The following is a 19,832-nucleotide window of genomic DNA, read 5'->3' as shown; positions in this document are numbered from 1 at the left end:
TTGATAGAAGACTCGGATACACGTGTTTATGGCTTTATCTTATAGAACTCAAGGTTCCCGTGCTGGGAAAACAGGTTTTGCAGCTGTTTGAGCTAAGATTTCCAAGTTATTCACATAATGAAAACCTATACTTTGTTTCGGTCGAGTTCCCCATTCAAATGCATGTAACAGTGAGAAACGCACTGTCTTGGCGAAAGAAAGCGTTTTTGTACAACTTCATAGAAATAGCTGTAACTTTTGATAGAAGACTCGGATACACATGTTTATGGCTTTATCTTATAGAACTCAAGGTTCCCGTGCTGGGAAAACAGGTTTTGCAGCTGTTTGAGCTAAGATTTCCAAGTTATTCACATAATGAAAACCTATACTTTGTTTCGGTCGAGTTCCCCATTCAAATGCATGTAACAGTGAGAAACGCACTGTCTTGGCGAAAGAAAGCGTTTTTGTACAACTTCATAGAAATAGCTGTAACTTTTGATAGAAGACTCGGATACACGTGTTTATGGCTTTATCTTATAGAACTCAAGGTTCCCGTGCTGGGAAAACAGGTTTTGCAGCTGTTTGAGCTAAGATTTCCAAGTTATTCACATAATGAAAACCTATACTTTGTTTCGGTCGAGTTCCCCATTCAAATGCATGTAACAGTGAGAAACGCACTGTCTTGGCGAAAGAAAGCGTTTTTGTACAACTTCATAGAAATAGCTGTAACTTTTGATAGAAGACTCGGATACACATGTTTATGGCTTTATCTTATAGAACTCAAGGTTCCCGTGCTGGGAAAACAGGTTTTGCAACTGTTTGAGCTAAGATTTCCAAGTTATTCACATAATGAAAACCTATACTTTGTTTCGGTCGAGTTCCCCATTCAAATGCATGTAACAGTGAGAAACGCACTGTCTTGGCGAAAGAAAGCGTTTTTGTACAACTTCATAGAAATAGCTGTAACTTTTGATAGAAGACTCGGATACACATGTTTATGGCTTTATCTTATAGAACTCAAGGTTCCCGTGCTGGGAAAACAGGTTTTGCAGCTGTTTGAGCTAAGATTTCCAAGTTATTCACATAATGAAAACCTATACTTTGTTTCGGTCGAGTTCCCCATTCAAATGCATGTAACAGTGAGAAACGCACTGTCTTGGCGAAAGAAAGCGTTTTTGTACAACTTCATAGAAATAGCTGTAACTTTTGATAGAAGACTCGGATACACATGTTTATGGCTTTATCTTATAGAACTCAAGGTTCCCGTGCTGGGAAAACAGGTTTTGCAGCTGTTTGAGCTAAGATTTCCAAGTTATTCACATAATGAAAACCTATACTTTGTTTCGGTCGAGTTCCCCATTCAAATGCATGTAACAGTGAGAAACGCACTGTCTTGGCGAAAGAAAGCGTTTTTGTACAACTTCATAGAAATAGCTGTAACTTTTGATAGAAGACTCGGATACACATGTTTATGGCTTTATCTTATAGAACTCAAGGTTCCCGTGCTGGGAAAACAGGTTTTGCAGCTGTTTGAGCTAAGATTTCCAAGTTATTCACATAATGAAAACCTATACTTTGTTTCGGTCGAGTTCCCCATTCAAATGCATGTAACAGTGAGAAACGCACTGTCTTGGCGAAAGAAAGCGTTTTTGTACAACTTCATAGAAATAGCTGTAACTTTTGATAGAAGACTCGGATACACATGTTTATGGCTTTATCTTATAGAACTCAAGGTTCCCGTGCTGGGAAAACAGGTTTTGCAACTGTTTGAGCTAAGATTTCCAAGTTATTCACATAATGAAAACCTATACTTTGTTTCGGTCGAGTTCCCCATTCAAATGCATGTAACAGTGAGAAACGCACTGTCTTGGCGAAAGAAAGCGTTTTTGTACAACTTCATAGAAATAGCTGTAACTTTTGATAGAAGACTCGGATACACATGTTTATGGCTTTATCTTATAGAACTCAAGGTTCCCGTGCTGGGAAAACAGGTTTTGCAGCTGTTTGAGCTAAGATTTCCAAGTTATTCACATAAGGAAAACCTATACTTTGTTTCGGTCGAGTTCCCCATTCAAATGCATGTAACAGTGAGAAACGCACTGTCTTGGCGAAAGAAAGCGTTTTTGTACAACTTCATAGAAATAGCTGTAACTTTTGATAGAAGACTCGGATACACATGTTTATGGCTTTATCTTATAGAACTCAAGGTTCCCGTGCTGGGAAAACAGGTTTTGCAACTGTTTGAGCTAAGATTTCCAAGTTATTCACATAATGAAAACCTATACTTTGTTTCGGTCGAGTTCCCCATTCAAACGCATGTAACAGTGAGAAACGCACTGTCTTGGCGAAAGAAAGCGTTTTTGTACAACTTCATAGAAATAGCTGTAACTTTTGATAGAAGACTCGGATACACATGTTTATGGCTTTATCTTATAGAACTCAAGGTTCCCGTGCTGGGAAAACAGGTTTTGCAGCTGTTTGAGCTAAGATTTCCAAGTTATTCACATAATGAAAACCTATACTTTGTTTCGGTCGAGTTCCCCATTCAAATGCATGTAACAGTGAGAAACGCACTGTCTTGGCGAAAGAAAGCGTTTTTGTACAACTTCATATAAATAGCTGTAACTTTTGATAGAAGACTCGGATACACATGTTTATGGCTTTATCTTATAGAACTCAAGGTTCCCGTGCTGGGAAAACAGGTTTTGCAGCTGTTTGAGCTAAGATTTCCAAGTTATTCACATAATGAAAACCTATACTTTGTTTCGGTGGAGTTCCCCATTCAAATGCATGTAACAGTGAGAAACGCACTGTCTTGGCGAAAGAAAGCGTTTTTGTACAACTTCATATAAATAGCTGTAACTTTTGATAGAAGACTCGGATACACATGTTTATGGCTTTATCTTATAGAACTCAAGGTTCCCGTGCTGGGAAAACAGGTTTTGCAGCTGTTTGAGCTAAGATTTCCAAGTTATTCACATAATGAAAACCTATACTTTGTTTCGGTCGAGTTCCCCATTCAAATGCATGTAACAGTGAGAAACGCACTGTCTTGGCGAAAGAAAGCGTTTTTGTACAACTTCATAGAAATAGCTGTAACTTTTGATAGAAGACTCGGATACACATGTTTATGGCTTTATCTTATAGAACTCAAGGTTCCCGTGCTGGGAAAACAGGTTTTGCAGCTGTTTGAGCTAAGATTTCCAAGTTATTCACATAATGAAAACCTATACTTTGTTTCGGTCGAGTTCCCCATTCAAATGCATGTAACAGTGAGAAACGCACTGTCTTGGCGAAAGAAAGCGTTTTTGTACAACTTCATAGAAATAGCTGTAACTTTTGATAGAAGACTCGGATACACATGTTTATGGCTTTATCTTATAGAACTCAAGGTTCCCGTGCTGGGAAAACAGGTTTTGCAGCTGTTTGAGCTAAGATTTCCAAGTTATTCACATAATGAAAACCTATACTTTGTTTCGGTCGAGTTCCCCATTCAAATGCATGTAACAGTGAGAAACGCACTGTCTTGGCGAAAGAAAGCGTTTTTGTACAACTTCATAGAAATAGCTGTAACTTTTGATAGAAGACTCGGATACACATGTTTATGGCTTTATCTTATAGAACTCAAGGTTCCCGTGCTGGGAAAACAGGTTTTGCAGCTGTTTGAGCTAAGATTTCCAAGTTATTCACATAATGAAAACCTATACTTTGTTTCGGTCGAGTTCCCCATTCAAATGCATGTAACAGTGAGAAACGCACTGTCTTGGCGAAAGAAAGCGTTTTTGTACAACTTCATAGAAATAGCTGTAACTTTTGATAGAAGACTCGGATACACATGTTTATGGCTTTATCTTATAGAACTCAAGGTTCCCGTGCTGGGAAAACAGGTTTTGCAGCTGTTTGAGCTAAGATTTCCAAGTTATTCACATAATGAAAACCTATACTTTGTTTCGGTCGAGTTCCCCATTCAAATGCATGTAACAGTGAGAAACGCACTGTCTTGGCAAAAGAAAGCGTTTTTGTACAACTTCATAGAAATAGCTGTAACTTTTGATAGAAGACTCGGATACACATGTTTATGGCTTTATCTTATAGAACTCAAGGTTCCCGTGCTGGGAAAACAGGTTTTGCAGCTGTTTGAGCTAAGATTTCCAAGTTATTCACATAATGAAAACCTATACTTTGTTTCGGTGGAGTTCCCCATTCAAATGCATGTAACAGTGAGAAACGCACTGTCTTGGCGAAAGAAAGCGTTTTTGTACAACTTCATAGAAATAGCTGTAACTTTTGATAGAAGACTCGGATACACATGTTTATGGCTTTATCTTATAGAACTCAAGGTTCCCGTGCTGGGAAAACAGGTTTTGCAGCTGTTTGAGCTAAGATTTCCAAGTTATTCACATAATGAAAACCTATACTTTGTTTCGGTCGAGTTCCCCATTCAAATGCATGTAACAGTGAGAAACGCACTGTCTTGGCAAAAGAAAGCGTTTTTGTACAACTTCATAGAAATAGCTGTAACTTTTGATAGAAGACTCGGATACACATGTTTATGGCTTTATCTTATAGAACTCAAGGTTCCCGTGCTGGGAAAACAGGTTTTGCAACTGTTTGAGCTAAGATTTCCAAGTTATTCACATAATGAAAACCTATACTTTGTTTCGGTCGAGTTCCCCATTCAAATGCATGTAACAGTGAGAAACGCACTGTCTTGGCGAAAGAAAGCGTTTTTGTACAACTTCATAGAAATAGCTGTAACTTTTGATAGAAGACTCGGATACACATGTTTATGGCTTTATCTTATAGAACTCAAGGTTCCCGTGCTGGGAAAACAGGTTTTGCAGCTGTTTGAGCTAAGATTTCCAAGTTATTCACATAATGAAAACCTATACTTTGTTTCGGTCGAGTTCCCCATTCAAATGCATGTAACAGTGAGAAACGCACTGTCTTGGCGAAAGAAAGCGTTTTTGTACAACTTCATAGAAATAGCTGTAACTTTTGATAGAAGACTCGGATACACATGTTTATGGCTTTATCTTATAGAACTCAAGGTTCCCGTGCTGGGAAAACAGGTTTTGCAGCTGTTTGAGCTAAGATTTCCAAGTTATTCACATAATGAAAACCTATACTTTGTTTCGGTGGAGTTCCCCATTCAAATGCATGTAACAGTGAGAAACGCACTGTCTTGGCGAAAGAAAGCGTTTTTGTACAACTTCATAGAAATAGCTGTAACTTTTGATAGAAGACTCGGATACACATGTTTATGGCTTTATCTTATAGAACTCAAGGTTCCCGTGCTGGGAAAACAGGTTTTGCAGCTGTTTGAGCTAAGATTTCCAAGTTATTCACATAATGAAAACCTATACTTTGTTTCGGTCGAGTTCCCCATTCAAATGCATGTAACAGTGAGAAACGCACTGTCTTGGCAAAAGAAAGCGTTTTTGTACAACTTCATAGAAATAGCTGTAACTTTTGATAGAAGACTCGGATACACATGTTTATGGCTTTATCTTATAGAACTCAAGGTTCCCGTGCTGGGAAAACAGGTTTTGCAACTGTTTGAGCTAAGATTTCCAAGTTATTCACATAATGAAAACCTATACTTTGTTTCGGTCGAGTTCCCCATTCAAATGCATGTAACAGTGAGAAACGCACTGTCTTGGCGAAAGAAAGCGTTTTTGTACAACTTCATAGAAATAGCTGTAACTTTTGATAGAAGACTCGGATACACATGTTTATGGCTTTATCTTATAGAACTCAAGGTTCCCGTGCTGGGAAAACAGGTTTTGCAGCTGTTTGAGCTAAGATTTCCAAGTTATTCACATAATGAAAACCTATACTTTGTTTCGGTCGAGTTCCCCATTCAAATGCATGTAACAGTGAGAAACGCACTGTCTTGGCGAAAGAAAGCGTTTTTGTACAACTTCATAGAAATAGCTGTAACTTTTGATAGAAGACTCGGATACACATGTTTATGGCTTTATCTTATAGAACTCAAGGTTCCCGTGCTGGGAAAACAGGTTTTGCAGCTGTTTGAGCTAAGATTTCCAAGTTATTCACATAATGAAAACCTATACTTTGTTTCGGTGGAGTTCCCCATTCAAATGCATGTAACAGTGAGAAACGCACTGTCTTGGCGAAAGAAAGCGTTTTTGTACAACTTCATAGAAATAGCTGTAACTTTTGATAGAAGACTCGGATACACATGTTTATGGCTTTATCTTATAGAACTCAAGGTTCCCGTGCTGGGAAAACAGGTTTTGCAGCTGTTTGAGCTAAGATTTCCAAGTTATTCACATAATGAAAACCTATACTTTGTTTCGGTCGAGTTCCCCATTCAAATGCATGTAACAGTGAGAAACGCACTGTCTTGGCAAAAGAAAGCGTTTTTGTACAACTTCATAGAAATAGCTGTAACTTTTGATAGAAGACTCGGATACACATGTTTATGGCTTTATCTTATAGAACTCAAGGTTCCCGTGCTGGGAAAACAGGTTTTGCAACTGTTTGAGCTAAGATTTCCAAGTTATTCACATAATGAAAACCTATACTTTGTTTCGGTCGAGTTCCCCATTCAAATGCATGTAACAGTGAGAAACGCACTGTCTTGGCGAAAGAAAGCGTTTTTGTACAACTTCATAGAAATAGCTGTAACTTTTGATAGAAGACTCGGATACACATGTTTATGGCTTTATCTTATAGAACTCAAGGTTCCCGTGCTGGGAAAACAGGTTTTGCAGCTGTTTGAGCTAAGATTTACAAGTTATTCACATAATGAAAACCTATACTTTGTTTCGGTCGAGTTCCCCATTCAAATGCATGTAACAGTGAGAAACGCACTGTCTTGGCGAAAGAAAGCGTTTTTGTACAACTTCATAGAAATAGCTGTAACTTTTGATAGAAGACTCGGATACACATGTTTATGGCTTTATCTTATAGAACTCAAGGTTCCCGTGCTGGGAAAACAGGTTTTGCAGCTGTTTGAGCTAAGATTTCCAAGTTATTCACATAATGAAAACCTATACTTTGTTTCGGTCGAGTTCCCCATTCAAATGCATGTAACAGTGAGAAACGCACTGTCTTGGCAAAAGAAAGCGATTTTGTACAACTTCATAGAAATAGCTGTAACTTTTGATAGAAGACTCGGATACACATGTTTATGGCTTTATCTTATAGAGCTCAAGGTTCCCGTGCTGGGAAAACAGGTTTTGCAACTGTTTGAGCTAAGATTTCCAAGTTATTCACATAATGAAAACCTATACTTTGTTTCGGTCGAGTTCCCCATTCAAATGCATGTAACAGTAAGAAACGCACTGTCTTGGCGAAAGAAAGCGTTTTTGTACAACTTCATAGAAATAGCTGTAACTTTTGATAGAAGACTCGGATACACATGTTTATGGCTTTATCTTATAGAACTCAAGGTTCCCGTGCTGGGAAAACAGGTTTTGCAGCTGTTTGAGCTAAGATTTCCAAGTTATTCACATAATGAAAACCTATACTTTGTTTCGGTCGAGTTCCCCATTCAAATGCATGTAACAGTGAGAAACGCACTGTCTTGGCGAAAGAAAGCGTTTTTGTACAACTTCATATAAATAGCTGTAACTTTTGATAGAAGACTCGGATACACATGTTTATGGCTTTATCTTATAGAACTCAAGGTTCCCGTGCTGGGAAAACAGGTTTTGCAGCTGTTTGAGCTAAGATTTCCAAGTTATTCACATAATGAAAACCTATACTTTGTTTCGGTGGAGTTCCCCATTCAAATGCATGTAACAGTGAGAAACGCACTGTCTTGGCGAAAGAAAGCGTTTTTGTACAACTTCATATAAATAGCTGTAACTTTTGATAGAAGACTCGGATACACATGTTTATGGCTTTATCTTATAGAACTCAAGGTTCCCGTGCTGGGAAAACAGGTTTTGCAGCTGTTTGAGCTAAGATTTCCAAGTTATTCACATAATGAAAACCTATACTTTGTTTCGGTCGAGTTCCCCATTCAAATGCATGTAACAGTGAGAAACGCACTGTCTTGGCGAAAGAAAGCGTTTTTGTACAACTTCATAGAAATAGCTGTAACTTTTGATAGAAGACTCGGATACACATGTTTATGGCTTTATCTTATAGAACTCAAGGTTCCCGTGCTGGGAAAACAGGTTTTGCAGCTGTTTGAGCTAAGATTTCCAAGTTATTCACATAATGAAAACCTATACTTTGTTTCGGTCGAGTTCCCCATTCAAATGCATGTAACAGTGAGAAACGCACTGTCTTGGCGAAAGAAAGCGTTTTTGTACAACTTCATAGAAATAGCTGTAACTTTTGATAGAAGACTCGGATACACATGTTTATGGCTTTATCTTATAGAACTCAAGGTTCCCGTGCTGGGAAAACAGGTTTTGCAGCTGTTTGAGCTAAGATTTCCAAGTTATTCACATAATGAAAACCTATACTTTGTTTCGGTCGAGTTCCCCATTCAAATGCATGTAACAGTGAGAAACGCACTGTCTTGGCGAAAGAAAGCGTTTTTGTACAACTTCATAGAAATAGCTGTAACTTTTGATAGAAGACTCGGATACACATGTTTATGGCTTTATCTTATAGAACTCAAGGTTCCCGTGCTGGGAAAACAGGTTTTGCAGCTGTTTGAGCTAAGATTTCCAAGTTATTCACATAATGAAAACCTATACTTTGTTTCGGTGGAGTTCCCCATTCAAATGCATGTAACAGTGAGAAACGCACTGTCTTGGCGAAAGAAAGCGTTTTTGTACAACTTCATAGAAATAGCTGTAACTTTTGATAGAAGACTCGGATACACATGTTTATGGCTTTATCTTATAGAACTCAAGGTTCCCGTGCTGGGAAAACAGGTTTTGCAGCTGTTTGAGCTAAGATTTCCAAGTTATTCACATAATGAAAACCTATACTTTGTTTCGGTGGAGTTCCCCATTCAAATGCATGTAACAGTGAGAAACGCACTGTCTTGGCGAAAGAAAGCGTTTTTGTACAACTTCATAGAAATAGCTGTAACTTTTGATAGAAGACTCGGATACACATGTTTATGGCTTTATCTTATAGAACTCAAGGTTCCCGTGCTGGGAAAACAGGTTTTGCAACTGTTTGAGCTAAGATTTCCAAGTTATTCACATAATGAAAACCTATACTTTGTTTCGGTCGAGTTCCCCATTCAAATGCATGTAACAGTGAGAAACGCACTGTCTTGGCGAAAGAAAGCGTTTTTGTACAACTTCATAGAAATAGCTGTAACTTTTGATAGAAGACTCGGATACACATGTTTATGGCTTTATCTTATAGAACTCAAGGTTCCCGTGCTGGGAAAACAGGTTTTGCAGCTGTTTGAGCTAAGATTTCCAAGTTATTCACATAATGAAAACCTATACTTTGTTTCGGTCGAGTTCCCCATTCAAATGCATGTAACAGTGAGAAACGCACTGTCTTGGCGAAAGAAAGCGTTTTTGTACAACTTCATAGAAATAGCTGTAACTTTTGATAGAAGACTCGGATACACATGTTTATGGCTTTATCTTATAGAGCTCAAGGTTCCCGTGCTGGGAAAACAGGTTTTGCAACTGTTTGAGCTAAGATTTCCAAGTTATTCACATAATGAAAACCTATACTTTGTTTCGGTCGAGTTCCCCATTCAAATGCATGTAACAGTGAGAAACGCACTGTCTTGGCAAAAGAAAGCGTTTTTGTACAACTTCATAGAAATAGCTGTAACTTTTGATAGAAGACTCGGATACACATGTTTATGGCTTTATCTTATAGAACTCAAGGTTCCCGTGCTGGGAAAACAGGTTTTGCAGCTGTTTGAGCTAAGATTTCCAAGTTATTCACATAATGAAAACCTATACTTTGTTTCGGTCGAGTTCCCCATTCAAATGCATGTAACAGTGAGAAACGCACTGTCTTGGCGAAAGAAAGCGTTTTTGTACAACTTCATAGAAATAGCTGTAACTTTTGATAGAAGACTCGGATACACATGTTTATGGCTTTATCTTATAGAACTCAAGGTTCCCGTGCTGGGAAAACAGGTTTTGCAGCTGTTTGAGCTAAGATTTCCAAGTTATTCACATAATGAAAACCTATACTTTGTTTCGGTCGAGTTCCCCATTCAAATGCATGTAACAGTGAGAAACGCACTGTCTTGGCGAAAGAAAGCGTTTTTGTACAACTTCATAGAAATAGCTGTAACTTTTGATAGAAGACTCGGATACACATGTTTATGGCTTTATCTTATAGAACTCAAGGTTCCCGTGCTGGGAAAACAGGTTTTGCAGCTGTTTGAGCTAAGATTTCCAAGTTATTCACATAATGAAAACCTATACTTTGTTTCGGTCGAGTTCCCCATTCAAATGCATGTAACAGTGAGAAACGCACTGTCTTGGCGAAAGAAAGCGTTTTTGTACAACTTCATAGAAATAGCTGTAACTTTTGATAGAAGACTCGGATACACATGTTTATGGCTTTATCTTATAGAACTCAAGGTTCCCGTGCTGGGAAAACAGGTTTTGCAGCTGTTTGAGCTAAGATTTCCAAGTTATTCACATAATGAAAACCTATACTTTGTTTCGGTGGAGTTCCCCATTCAAATGCATGTAACAGTGAGAAACGCACTGTCTTGGCGAAAGAAAGCGTTTTTGTACAACTTCATAGAAATAGCTGTAACTTTTGATAGAAGACTCGGATACACATGTTTATGGCTTTATCTTATAGAACTCAAGGTTCCCGTGCTGGGAAAACAGGTTTTGCAGCTGTTTGAGCTAAGATTTCCAAGTTATTCACATAATGAAAACCTATACTTTGTTTCGGTGGAGTTCCCCATTCAAATGCATGTAACAGTGAGAAACGCACTGTCTTGGCGAAAGAAAGCGTTTTTGTACAACTTCATAGAAATAGCTGTAACTTTTGATAGAAGACTCGGATACACATGTTTATGGCTTTATCTTATAGAACTCAAGGTTCCCGTGCTGGGAAAACAGGTTTTGCAACTGTTTGAGCTAAGATTTCCAAGTTATTCACATAATGAAAACCTATACTTTGTTTCGGTCGAGTTCCCCATTCAAATGCATGTAACAGTGAGAAACGCACTGTCTTGGCGAAAGAAAGCGTTTTTGTACAACTTCATAGAAATAGCTGTAACTTTTGATAGAAGACTCGGATACACATGTTTATGGCTTTATCTTATAGAACTCAAGGTTCCCGTGCTGGGAAAACAGGTTTTGCAGCTGTTTGAGCTAAGATTTCCAAGTTATTCACATAATGAAAACCTATACTTTGTTTCGGTCGAGTTCCCCATTCAAATGCATGTAACAGTGAGAAACGCACTGTCTTGGCGAAAGAAAGCGTTTTTGTACAACTTCATAGAAAGTCTTCTATCTAACTTTTGATAGAAGACTCGGATACACATGTTTATGGCTTTATCTTATAGAACTCAAGGTTCCCGTGCTGGGAAAACAGGTTTTGCAGCTGTTTGAGCTAAGATTTCCAAGTTATTCACATAATGAAAACCTATACTTTGTTTCGGTCGAGTTCCCCATTCAAATGCATGTAACAGTGAGAAACGCACTGTCTTGGCGAAAGAAAGCGTTTTTGTACAACTTCATATAAATAGCTGTAACTTTTGATAGAAGACTCGGATACACATGTTTATGGCTTTATCTTATAGAACTCAAGGTTCCCGTGCTGGGAAAACAGGTTTTGCAGCTGTTTGAGCTAAGATTTCCAAGTTATTCACATAATGAAAACCTATACTTTGTTTCGGTCGAGTTCCCCATTCAAATGCATGTAACAGTGAGAAACGCACTGTCTTGGCGAAAGAAAGCGTTTTTTGTACAACTTCATATAAATAGCTGTAACTTTTGATAGAAGACTCGGATACACATGTTTATGGCTTTATCTTATAGAACTCAAGGTTCCCGTGCTGGGAAAACAGGTTTTGCAGCTGTTTGAGCTAAGATTTCCAAGTTATTCACATAATGAAAACCTATACTTTGTTTCGGTCGAGTTCCCCATTCAAATGCATGTAACAGTGAGAAACGCACTGTCTTGGCGAAAGAAAGCGTTTTTGTACAACTTCATAGAAATAGCTGTAACTTTTGATAAAAGACTCGGATACACATGTTTATGGCTTTATCTTATAGAACTCAAGGTTCCCGTGCTGGGAAAACAGGTTTTGCAGCTGTTTGAGCTAAGATTTCCAAGTTATTCACATAATGAAAACCTATACTTTGTTTCGGTGGAGTTCCCCATTCAAATGCATGTAACAGTGAGAAACGCACTGTCTTGGCGAAAGAAAGCGTTTTTGTACAACTTCATAGAAATAGCTGTAACTTTTGATAGAAGACTCGGATACACATGTTTATGGCTTTATCTTATAGAACTCAAGGTTCCCGTGCTGGGAAAACAGGTTTTGCAGCTGTTTGAGCTAAGATTTCCAAGTTATTCACATAATGAAAACCTATACTTTGTTTCGGTCGAGTTCCCCATTCAAATGCATGTAACAGTGAGAAACGCACTGTCTTGGCAAAAGAAAGCGTTTTTGTACAACTTCATAGAAATAGCTGTAACTTTTGATAGAAGACTCGGATACACATGTTTATGGCTTTATCTTATAGAACTCAAGGTTCCCGTGCTGGGAAAACAGGTTTTGCAGCTGTTTGAGCTAAGATTTCCAAGTTATTCACATAATGAAAACCTATACTTTGTTTCGGTCGAGTTCCCCATTCAAATGCATGTAACAGTGAGAAACGCACTGTCTTGGCAAAAGAAAGCGTTTTTGTACAACTTCATAGAAATAGCTGTAACTTTTGATAGAAGACTCGGATACACATGTTTATGGCTTTATCTTATAGAACTCAAGGTTCCCGTGCTGGGAAAACAGGTTTTGCAACTGTTTGAGCTAAGATTTCCAAGTTATTCACATAATGAAAACCTATACTTTGTTTCGGTCGAGTTCCCCATTCAAATGCATGTAACAGTGAGAAACGCACTGTCTTGGCGAAAGAAAGCGTTTTTGTACAACTTCATAGAAATAGCTGTAACTTTTGATAGAAGACTCGGATACACATGTTTATGGCTTTATCTTATAGAACTCAAGGTTCCCGTGCTGGGAAAACAGGTTTTGCAACTGTTTGAGCTAAGATTTCCAAGTTATTCACATAATGAAAACCTATACTTTGTTTCGGTCGAGTTCCCCATTCAAATGCATGTAACAGTGAGAAACGCACTGTCTTGGCGAAAGAAAGCGTTTTTGTACAACTTCATAGAAATAGCTGTAACTTTTGATAGAAGACTCGGATACACATGTTTATGGCTTTATCTTATAGAACTCAAGGTTCCCGTGCTGGGAAAACAGGTTTTGCAGCTGTTTGAGCTAAGATTTCCAAGTTATTCACATAATGAAAACCTATACTTTGTTTCGGTCGAGTTCCCCATTCAAATGCATGTAACAGTGAGAAACGCACTGTCTTGGCGAAAGAAAGCGTTTTTGTACAACTTCATAGAAATAGCTGTAACTTTTGATAGAAGACTCGGATACACATGTTTATGGCTTTATCTTATAGAACTCAAGGTTCCCGTGCTGGGAAAACAGGTTTTGCAGCTGTTTGAGCTAAGATTTCCAAGTTATTCACATAATGAAAACCTATACTTTGTTTCGGTCGAGTTCCCCATTCAAATGCATGTAACAGTGAGAAACGCACTGTCTTGGCAAAAGAAAGCGTTTTTGTACAACTTCATAGAAATAGCTGTAACTTTTGATAGAAGACTCGGATACACATGTTTATGGCTTTATCTTATAGAACTCAAGGTTCCCGTGCTGGGAAAACAGGTTTTGCAACTGTTTGAGCTAAGATTTCCAAGTTATTCACATAATGAAAACCTATACTTTGTTTCGGTCGAGTTCCCCATTCAAATGCATGTAACAGTGAGAAACGCACTGTCTTGGCGAAAGAAAGCGTTTTTGTACAACTTCATATAAATAGCTGTAACTTTTGATAGAAGACTCGGATACACATGTTTATGGCTTTATCTTATAGAACTCAAGGTTCCCGTGCTGGGAAAACAGGTTTTGCAACTGTTTGAGCTAAGATTTCCAAGTTATTCACATAATGAAAACCTATACTTTGTTTCGGTCGAGTTCCCCATTCAAATGCATGTAACAGTGAGAAACGCACTGTCTTGGCGAAAGAAAGCGTTTTTGTACAACTTCATAGAAATAGCTGTAACTTTTGATAGAAGACTCGGATACACATGTTTATGGCTTTATCTTATAGAACTCAAGGTTCCCGTGCTGGGAAAACAGGTTTTGCAGCTGTTTGAGCTAAGATTTCCAAGTTATTCACATAATGAAAACCTATACTTTGTTTCGGTCGAGTTCCCCATTCAAATGCATGTAACAGTGAGAAACGCACTGTCTTGGCGAAAGAAAGCGTTTTTGTACAACTTCATAGAAATAGCTGTAACTTTTGATAGAAGACTCGGATACACATGTTTATGGCTTTATCTTATAGAACTCAAGGTTCCCGTGCTGGGAAAACAGGTTTTGCAGCTGTTTGAGCTAAGATTTCCAAGTTATTCACATAATGAAAACCTATACTTTGTTTCGGTCGAGTTCCCCATTCAAATGCATGTAACAGTGAGAAACGCACTGTCTTGGCGAAAGAAAGCGTTTTTGTACAACTTCATAGAAATAGCTGTAACTTTTGATAGAAGACTCGGATACACATGTTTATGGCTTTATCTTATAGAACTCAAGGTTCCCGTGCTGGGAAAACAGGTTTTGCAGCTGTTTGAGCTAAGATTTCCAAGTTATTCACATAATGAAAACCTATACTTTGTTTCGGTCGAGTTCCCCATTCAAATGCATGTAACAGTGAGAAACGCACTGTCTTGGCAAAAGAAAGCGTTTTTGTACAACTTCATAGAAATAGCTGTAACTTTTGATAGAAGACTCGGATACACATGTTTATGGCTTTATCTTATAGAGCTCAAGGTTCCCGTGCTGGGAAAACAGGTTTTGCAACTGTTTGAGCTAAGATTTCCAAGTTATTCACATAATGAAAACCTATACTTTGTTTCGGTCGAGTTCCCCATTCAAATGCATGTAACAGTGAGAAACGCACTGTCTTGGCGAAAGAAAGCGTTTTTGTACAACTTCATATAAATAGCTGTAACTTTTGATAGAAGACTCGGATACACATGTTTATGGCTTTATCTTATAGAACTCAAGGTTCCCGTGCTGGGAAAACAGGTTTTGCAACTGTTTGAGCTAAGATTTCCAAGTTATTCACATAATGAAAACCTATACTTTGTTTCGGTCGAGTTCCCCATTCAAATGCATGTAACAGTGAGAAACGCACTGTCTTGGCGAAAGAAAGCGTTTTTGTACAACTTCATAGAAATAGCTGTAACTTTTGATAGAAGACTCGGATACACATGTTTATGGCTTTATCTTATAGAACTCAAGGTTCCCGTGCTGGGAAAACAGGTTTTGCAGCTGTTTGAGCTAAGATTTCCAAGTTATTCACATAATGAAAACCTATACTTTGTTTCGGTCGAGTTCCCCATTCAAATGCATGTAACAGTGAGAAACGCACTGTCTTGGCGAAAGAAAGCGTTTTTGTACAACTTCATAGAAATAGCTGTAACTTTTGATAGAAGACTCGGATACACATGTTTATGGCTTTATCTTATAGAACTCAAGGTTCCCGTGCTGGGAAAACAGGTTTTGCAGCTGTTTGAGCTAAGATTTCCAAGTTATTCACATAATGAAAACCTATACTTTGTTTCGGTCGAGTTCCCCATTCAAATGCATGTAACAGTGAGAAACGCACTGTCTTGGCAAAAGAAAGCGTTTTTGTACAACTTCATAGAAATAGCTGTAACTTTTGATAGAAGACTCGGATACACATGTTTATGGCTTTATCTTATAGAACTCAAGGTTCCCGTGCTGGGAAAACAGGTTTTGCAGCTGTTTGAGCTAAGATTTCCAAGTTATTCACATAATGAAAACCTATACTTTGTTTCGGTCGAGTTCCCCATTCAAATGCATGTAACAGTGAGAAACGCACTGTCTTGGCAAAAGAAAGCGTTTTTGTACAACTTCATAGAAATAGCTGTAACTTTTGATAGAAGACTCGGATACACATGTTTATGGCTTTATCTTATAGAACTCAAGGTTCCCGTGCTGGGAAAACAGGTTTTGCAACTGTTTGAGCTAAGATTTCCAAGTTATTCACATAATGAAAACCTATACTTTGTTTCGGTCGAGTTCCCCATTCAAATGCATGTAACAGTGAGAAACGCACTGTCTTGGCGAAAGAAAGCGTTTTTGTACAACTTCATAGAAATAGCTGTAACTTTTGATAGAAGACTCGGATACACATGTTTATGGCTTTATCTTATAGAACTCAAGGTTCCCGTGCTGGGAAAACAGGTTTTGCAACTGTTTGAGCTAAGATTTCCAAGTTATTCACATAATGAAAACCTATACTTTGTTTCGGTCGAGTTCCCCATTCAAATGCATGTAACAGTGAGAAACGCACTGTCTTGGCGAAAGAAAGCGTTTTTGTACAACTTCATAGAAATAGCTGTAACTTTTGATAGAAGACTCGGATACACATGTTTATGGCTTTATCTTATAGAACTCAAGGTTCCCGTGCTGGGAAAACAGGTTTTGCAGCTGTTTGAGCTAAGATTTCCAAGTTATTCACATAATGAAAACCTATACTTTGTTTCGGTCGAGTTCCCCATTCAAATGCATGTAACAGTGAGAAACGCACTGTCTTGGCGAAAGAAAGCGTTTTTGTACAACTTCATAGAAATAGCTGTAACTTTTGATAGAAGACTCGGATACACATGTTTATGGCTTTATCTTATAGAACTCAAGGTTCCCGTGCTGGGAAAACAGGTTTTGCAGCTGTTTGAGCTAAGATTTCCAAGTTATTCACATAATGAAAACCTATACTTTGTTTCGGTCGAGTTCCCCATTCAAATGCATGTAACAGTGAGAAACGCACTGTCTTGGCAAAAGAAAGCGTTTTTGTACAACTTCATAGAAATAGCTGTAACTTTTGATAGAAGACTCGGATACACATGTTTATGGCTTTATCTTATAGAGCTCAAGGTTCCCGTGCTGGGAAAACAGGTTTTGCAACTGTTTGAGCTAAGATTTCCAAGTTATTCACATAATGAAAACCTATACTTTGTTTCGGTCGAGTTCCCCATTCAAATGCATGTAACAGTGAGAAACGCACTGTCTTGGCGAAAGAAAGCGTTTTTGTACAACTTCATAGAAATAGCTGTAACTTTTGATAGAAGACTCGGATACACATGTTTATGGCTTTATCTTATAGAACTCAAGGTTCCCGTGCTGGGAAAACAGGTTTTGCAACTGTTTGAGCTAAGATTTCCAAGTTATTCACATAATGAAAACCTATACTTTGTTTCGGTCGAGTTCCCCATTCAAATGCATGTAACAGTGAGAAACGCACTGTCTTGGCGAAAGAAAGCGTTTTTGTACAACTTCATAGAAATAGCTGTAACTTTTGATAGAAGACTCGGATACACATGTTTATGGCTTTATCTTATAGAACTCAAGGTTCCCGTGCTGGGAAAACAGGTTTTGCAGCTGTTTGAGCTAAGATTTCCAAGTTATTCACATAATGAAAACCTATACTTTGTTTCGGTCGAGTTCCCCATTCAAATGCATGTAACAGTGAGAAACGCACTGTCTTGGCGAAAGAAAGCGTTTTTGTACAACTTCATAGAAATAGCTGTAACTTTTGATAGAAGACTCGGATACACATGTTTATGGCTTTATCTTATAGAACTCAAGGTTCCCGTGCTGGGAAAACAGGTTTTGCAGCTGTTTGAGCTAAGATTTCCAAGTTATTCACATAATGAAAACCTATACTTTGTTTCGGTCGAGTTCCCCATTCAAATGCATGTAACAGTGAGAAACGCACTGTCTTGGCAAAAGAAAGCGTTTTTGTACAACTTCATAGAAATAGCTGTAACTTTTGATAGAAGACTCGGATACACATGTTTATGGCTTTATCTTATAGAACTCAAGGTTCCCGTGCTGGGAAAACAGGTTTTGCAACTGTTTGAGCTAAGATTTCCAAGTTATTCACATAATGAAAACCTATACTTTGTTTCGGTCGAGTTCCCCATTCAAATGCATGTAACAGTGAGAAACGCACTGTCTTGGCGAAAGAAAGCGTTTTTGTACAACTTCATAGAAATAGCTGTAACTTTTGATAGAAGACTCGGATACACATGTTTATGGCTTTATCTTATAGAACTCAAGGTTCCCGTGCTGGGAAAACAGGTTTTGCAACTGTTTGAGCTAAGATTTCCAAGTTATTCACATAATGAAAACCTATACTTTGTTTCGGTCGAGTTCCCCATTCAAATGCATGTAACAGTGAGAAACGCACTGTCTTGGCGAAAGAAAGCGTTTTTGTACAACTTCATAGAAATAGCTGTAACTTTTGATAGAAGACTCGGATACACATGTTTATGGCTTTATCTTATAGAACTCAAGGTTCCCGTGCTGGGAAAACAGGTTTTGCAGCTGTTTGAGCTAAGATTTCCAAGTTATTCACATAATGAAAACCTATACTTTGTTTCGGTCGAGTTCCCCATTCAAATGCATGTAACAGTGAGAAACGCACTGTCTTGGCAAAAGAAAGCGTTTTTGTACAACTTCATAGAAATAGCTGTAACTTTTGATAGAAGACTCGGATACACATGTTTATGGCTTTATCTTATAGAACTCAAGGTTCCCGTGCTGGGAAAACAGGTTTTGCAGCTGTTTGAGCTAAGATTTCCAAGTTATTCACATAATGAAAACCTATACTTTGTTTCGGTCGAGTTCCCCATTCAAATGCATGTAACAGTGAGAAACGCACTGTCTTGGCGAAAGAAAGCGTTTTTGTACAACTTCATAGAAATAGCTGTAACTTTTGATAGAAGACTCGGATACACATGTTTATGGCTTTATCTTATAGAACTCAAGGTTCCCGTGCTGGGAAAACAGGTTTTGCAGCTGTTTGAGCTAAGATTTCCAAGTTATTCACATAATGAAAACCTATACTTTGTTTCGGTCGAGTTCCCCATTCAAATGCATGTAACAGTGAGAAACGCACTGTCTTGGCGAAAGAAAGCGTTTTTGTACAACTTCATATAAATAGCTGTAACTTTTGATAGAAGACTCGGATACACATGTTTATGGCTTTATCTTATAGAACTCAAGGTTCCCGTGCTGGGAAAACAGGTTTTGCAGCTGTTTGAGCTAAGATTTCCAAGTTATTCACATAATGAAAACCTATACTTTGTTTCGGTCGAGTTCCCCATTCAAATGCATGTAACAGTGAGAAACGCACTGTCTTGGCGAAAGAAAGCGTTTTTTGTACAACTTCATATAAATAGCTGTAACTTTTGATAGAAGACTCGGATACACATGTTTATGGCTTTATCTTATAGAACTCAAGGTTCCCGTGCTGGGAAAACAGGTTTTGCAGCTGTTTGAGCTAAGATTTCCAAGTTATTCACATAATGAAAACCTATACTTTGTTTCGGTCGAGTTCCCCATTCAAATGCATGTAACAGTGAGAAACGCACTGTCTTGGCGAAAGAAAGCGTTTTTGTACAACTTCATAGAAATAGCTGTAACTTTTGATAGAAGACTCGGATACACATGTTTATGGCTTTATCTTATAGAACTCAAGGTTCCCGTGCTGGGAAAACAGGTTTTGCAGCTGTTTGAGCTAAGATTTCCAAGTTATTCACATAATGAAAACCTATACTTTGTTTCGGTCGAGTTCCCCATT

This window comes from Rhamphochromis longiceps, linkage group LG18, assembly GCF_057381845.1.
Source record: "Rhamphochromis longiceps isolate RC_006_pf linkage group LG18, R_longiceps_female_GT1.1, whole genome shotgun sequence".
NCBI lineage: Eukaryota > Metazoa > Chordata > Actinopteri > Cichliformes > Cichlidae > Rhamphochromis > Rhamphochromis longiceps.
This window is presented reverse-complemented; position numbering follows the sequence as displayed.